The sequence below is a fragment of the Ceratotherium simum genome, chromosome 4, assembly GCF_057802395.1.
Source record: "Ceratotherium simum simum isolate JZ-2026a chromosome 4, ASM5780239v1, whole genome shotgun sequence".
Classification (NCBI taxonomy): Eukaryota; Metazoa; Chordata; class Mammalia; order Perissodactyla; family Rhinocerotidae; genus Ceratotherium; species Ceratotherium simum.
Window position 1 is genome coordinate 1,633,660 of NC_141903.1, and position 6,000 is coordinate 1,639,659.

The following is a 6,000-nucleotide window of genomic DNA, read 5'->3' on the forward strand; positions in this document are numbered from 1 at the left end:
CGTCCGCCCCTCGCTCCTGAGTAGTTACGGCCAGCACCAAATCCCGCCCCCCCGCGCAAGCTCCGAGATCCGGTTGGTCGGCGCGGCCTTCGCTCTATGCACCTTCCCTTACGCCCCCTAGGGCTCTTCTTCGTGGAGTGTGGGGATTGGCTAGAAGTGAGGCAGGAAGTGGCTCTTGGTTGGGCGGGAAGAAAGGGGCGGGCCGCAGCGGAATAGGGAACTGCGGGCGCGCGCGCCCTGGGGCGGGCCGGTCCACGGTACGTTCCCGCGCCTGGTTGCAGTGGTGCCCTAGTGGGCGCTGTGCCTGGCGTTTTGTCCCATCGTGTGTGGTCCGGACCCTGCTGGTGCCTGGACCCGGGCCCCGGTCCCCGGGCCGGGCATCCCGTTCCCTTCGCTGAGGGGGCAAATGGCAGCCGGCAGAAGAGGTGGGAGGTTGGGAGGGCTTTCGGGAAGGGCCAGTTCCCCGATTCTGCTAGTGCGGGGCCGGGACGGAAGCCGCAGCGGCTCTGCGGGCCGGCCTGGAGTCGTGCACAGCGCTGTGTAACAAGGCGCCGGCGTTCCTGCAGAGTCATCGCTCTGGGCCCAGCAGACTGCAGCGGCCTCATTACCCAACATAAAACCCAGTCTAGAATACTATAATCCAAGGTTATTTCAACTTTCAATTTGTGATGTTTCCTGAAGTTAGATTAGACATAAGGGCACAGAGACACCCGACAGGATTAGGAGAAAACAGTGGTGCGATGGAAAGGTTTCAAACACACTACAATTTTTGTAACCCACAAAATTTAGCACATCTTCAGTTTTCAATATGCTTAGAACCTCAGAAAATGGAAGTGGCCTAGGTTTTCCTAGACGTTTATAGGTCCTGGTCTCGGTCTGTCATTTGGTTACCCAAAGTCTGAATACTAGGGTGGAAAAAACTAGAACCAGTAGGTGTATCACCTATCCTAGTGTCCATGTAAATAATCCATAATCTATAATTCAAAATTGGGGTGAGTTTATTATGAGCCAACTTTTGAGGACCATAGCCTGGGCCTTCCTTCCCCAAGGAAGGAAGGCCACCAAAGAAGTGGGGTGTACAGAGCATTATATACTGTCAAAGAACATGTATCACATATGATGGCAAAGTCCCTTTTACAATAGCCACAAGATTGCCCTGCCAGAATAGCCCTGGCAGAATAGCTGTTGGACACAGCGGGGAGCAGGTCTGCTGTCTCTATTTGGGCGGTCACAGGATGAGTGCAGCAATCAAATCCTAGCCTAGTGAGAAATACTTATCCTTAAGGAAATGCCAATGTGGGGGAAGTTGCATTCTTATCTTAAGGGCATTTACTCTTCTCTTTGGGACATGGTAAAGCGGATACACAATGCATGTTTAAAGGCGACAGGCCTTGTTGGAAAAACAAACTCAGGCAGAACTAGTTTTACCCCAAATGGCTTCCTCATATGCTCTGATATATCCTATTGCTTGCCATTTATTTATCACTAGGATCCAGCTTTATTCCCTCCCGCTACCTGGAAGGGGAAGAGAGAGGTCAGAAATTGGTGTTTGCATGAGTTTAGTATTCTCCAACTCTCAACCCCCAAATTTGTGTAAGAGAATTTTGCTTTCCTGTTTACCTGGGGAAGTGGATATTCAAGGCAGAATAATATTCTGGATGCCACATGTTCTGGACAATGAGCTTAAAAGGTAGTTACAGAAACTGTGTGAGCAAAAGAGCTCCTCCAGCAAAGGTAAATGCTAAAAGATGGTGATCCTGAAGAAAATTTAATGGGGTTTTGAGCTGGAAGGAACTGCTTTTGTCTAGAATGGACAGGTAAAGAGGTAAGACTTAAGCTGGACCTAGTAGGATATGCAGGATTTCTATAGGTGGAGAGTTGGAGGCAGGCTTCTTTAGACGAGGGACCAGCGTATACAAAGGCAGGAAAATGGGTATCGTATGTCTGGGGACACCGCACACACGAGTGTTTTGGCTGGAGAAAGGTGTTCGTGAAAGTGATGGGAAGTCAGCTCCAGAGTCGGGTTAGGAGGAGGCCTTCAAGGCTTGGCCAAAGAGTTTGTAGGGAAATAGTTTAGATTTTGGATTTAGGTCATGATTTAGATATTTAGGAAGCATTATGTTAATATTATTCCAGGGAGTTCTGAAAGTTCTGAGAGAGACTACCAGCTATGAGGCCAGTTAGGAAGCTACTTCTTGCAATTGATTCAAGGGCAGAATTAGGGAATGGCAGGTTGTATAGAAACAAAAGCATTAAATGTTGATACTGAAGAATGGACTCAGGCTGGGGAAAGAGAGGAACCAAAGCAGACACTCAGAGTATGAGCCTGGGTGACAGGAGGTGAAGTGTAGAGTAGCTTTTTTGTAGACAAACTTCCGCCTTGCCTTTCCTTTTTTTTGGGGAGGGGGGAGATCAGCCCTGAGCTAACATCCATGCTAATCCTCCTCTTTTTGCTGAGGAAGACCAGCTCTGAGCTAACATCTATTGCCAATCCTCCTCCTTTTTTTTTCCCCAAAGCCCCAGTAGATAGTTGTACGTCATAGTTGCACATCCTTCCAGTTGCTGTACGTGGGACGCGGCCTCAGCATGGCCAGAGAAGCGGTGTGTCGGTGCACACCCGCGATCCGAACCCAGGCCGCCAGCAGCGGAGTGCGCGTACTCAACCGCTAAGCCATGGGGCCGGCCCCTGCCTTGCCTTTTGAAGCATCTTTTGGGCAATTTTCTTTCTCAGGTGCTTGATTGTCAGCTCTGTGAAATTCCTCCACTTTTTCTCAAGCTTTTGCCTTTTTCTTCTCTTCTACATCCTCTATGGTTCCAGCCGGAAAAGGGTATGAGATCTTTTCTTGATAATTCAAAGGGTACTTTGAGGTGTTAGAGTATTTCGTTAAAAGAAATAATCATTTTATAGTTCTCAGATGTAGAAGGTATGGGAGATTGGGTTGAATGTATTTTAACCTTATGATATAATCTGTAAGATGGTTTTGAAAATAAACTGTTTATATCCATTTTAAAATGCACATACGTTTTGCCCAGCAATTCCACCCCTGGGAATATATCTAGATATATAGATAGATAAGATAGATAGATACAATAGATAGATGGAATATATCCACATACTGTACTTGTATTTAAAAGTATACACAATGAGGGCCGGCTCCGTGGCTTAGCGGTTAAGTGCGTGCGCTCTGATGCTGGCAGCCCGGGTTCGGATCCCGGGCGCGCCCCGAGGCACCACATCTCCGTCCAACCCGAGGCCGAGTCCCGCGTACAGCAACTAGAAGGATGTGAACCTACGACATACAACTATCTACTGGGGCTTTGGGGGGAAAAAATGAATAAATAAAATCTTTAAAAAAAAAAAAAAAGTATACACAATGATGTGCATTGCAGCATTGTCTGTAGTACCCAAATCCTAGAGACAACCTAACCTATCATCATAGAGAACTGGTTAAATAGAATATAGGTCATCCGGGCCGGCTCCGTGGCTTAGCGGTTAAGTGCGCGCGCTCTGATGCTGGCGGCCCGGGTTCGGATCCCGGGAGCGCCCCGAGGCACCACTTCTCCGTTCAACGTGAGGCCGGGTCCCACGTACAGCAACTAGAAGGATGTGAACCTATGACATACAACTATCTACTGGGGCTTTGGGGGGAAAAAACTGAATAAATAAAATCTTAAAAAAAAAAAAAAAGAATATAGGTCATCCATGTAATGGTTCTGTCCTGCTGGAGAGCATGCAGTTAGCACATATATTAACTGATATAAAATGATTGCCAAGATTTAGTGTTATGTGAAAAAGCACTGAGTAATGTTTCCTTTCATGTTTCAAAGGGAGATATATTTTCATAAATATGAGCTTGGACAAACAAGCTTACTGGAAAGATGCAGGAGAACTGCTAAGAGTGATTGATGCTGAAGAGGGGGCCTGAAACCCTGGAAGTGAGAAGGAGCCTTTTTAATAATATGTGTATATTATTTTTTCAATAAAGGATCAAATAAATTTCTGCTTTTATACTTAATTTTCCAAAAAAAGATAAAATATATATTTAAAACCACTGTGAACAAAATTGTTGACCAATTTGTCTTTCCTATCCAGCTACTTCTTATAACAACTTGCCCTTCCCACCTTCCTGAAAAGCCACCCTCATCCTTGCTTATCCTCACCTTCCTTTGCTTAAAGGAGAAAGTGGGCACCCAGCCAGAGGGAGCACCCCACATTCCCATCCAGTCCTTTCTTACTGATTAGGTCAGTAACGGTCATTTCTCTGTACCCACACTCATCTGGCATTGTCAAATTGAGGTATGTAATTACGTTAACTGAAGTTTCTTTTATTACAGTGAAGTTAACATTTCTCACATTCATTAACCATATATATTTCTTCCTTTGTGAACTGTCTATTCACATCATTTGTCCATTTTTCTATTATAGGTTTTGTCTTTTTCACATTGGTTTGTAAGAAAACTTTATGTAATAGAATATTAGCTTATTTAGTACAATTATTTTTTCCCTCAGTTTTACAGCTTTTAGTTTAGGAGTCTTTTTGATTATAAGGAGCAGAAATATATTGAAACTAACTCAAGGAAAGTACCTAGGGATGTCAAAGAGCCCGGGGAAAGGAAAAGGAATACTGCCTGGCCTTATGCCATCCCGAGCTGGGAACTGGCATCCAGTCGCTCTTCCTGGCTTTTAGAGCCACCTGGACTCTGTACGTCTGCTCCATTCCCCCCGCCCCCACACCCAGGGACGTCCACTTACTGCCGTTTTAATAAGGCTTAACAAGCCTGCTAGCTTTTCTTTCCATAATGGACCCTCAGCTCCAGGACCAACTATGTAATTAGGACTAATGACCCCAAGCCCCTTCAGCTGTGGACTCTCCTCCCAGCTGTTGGAACACAGCAGGCAATCTACCCATTCTGTTCTCTGGTTGAGGACCCCAGGGTCCCTGTCCTCCCACTCGAGTCTGCTCTCTTGGACGACTCCTCAGCCACCGTCACAGGACCTCCCTGCACCTCATCCAGGACTTGAGTCTTCTGTTTCCACAACCCATCAACCCCACATTTAAAAATTCAACTTCATTGTACAGTTCCATGATTTTGATAAATGTACAGTACATACCACGTAACCATTGTCATAATGAAGATATATATATTATACATTATACTTCACATAATGAAGATATAGATATACATGAAGATATATATTTCCATTACCCCAAAAGTTTCCTCTGAAGTTCTTTCTTTTCCTCTGACACCAAATATGTGTTGTCTTCTGACACTTCCGTCAATTCAATTCAATTCTGACCCTAACTACCCGGAGTTAGCGTCAGACTCCACAGGTTTAAGGGCTCAGTCCCACAAGACTGCCCCCGCTTCAGATGCCAGCTACGAATGGGGTGCCCAGGCTACCCACATGTCCGTGTGGCCGGCTACAAATTCGGGGGTTCCCATGACTCCCACCTCAGGTTTAATAATTCACTAGAATGATTCACAGAACTCAGGAAAGCACTTTACCTACTACTACCACGTTATTAAAAAGGCTACAACTCAGGAACAGCCAAATGGAAGAATGCACAGGACAAAGTATTAGGGTATATGTCTGTGTGTGTGTGTGCACACGTGTAAGTGCGTGTATGTAGAGCTTCTATGCCCTCTCCAGGAATGCCAACCTTCCTAACACCTGGATGTGCTGACCAAGCCAGAAGCTCTCTGAACACCACTGTTTAGGGTTTTTTATGGAGGTTCCATTAATAGGCATGATTGATTAAATCATTGACCATTGGTGGTTGCACTCAATCTCCAGCCCCCTCTCCCCTCCCCTAGAGGTCAAAGGTGGAGCTGAAAGTTGCACTCCTCTAATCACTTGGTTTGGTTCCTCTAGCAACCAGCCCCATCCTGAGCCATCTAGGGTCCCACCAATGATCACCCCATTAGCACAAACTCAGCTGTGGTTGAAAGGGGCTCATTAGGAATAACTAAAGATGAGGCCGGCCTGGGGGCACAAGT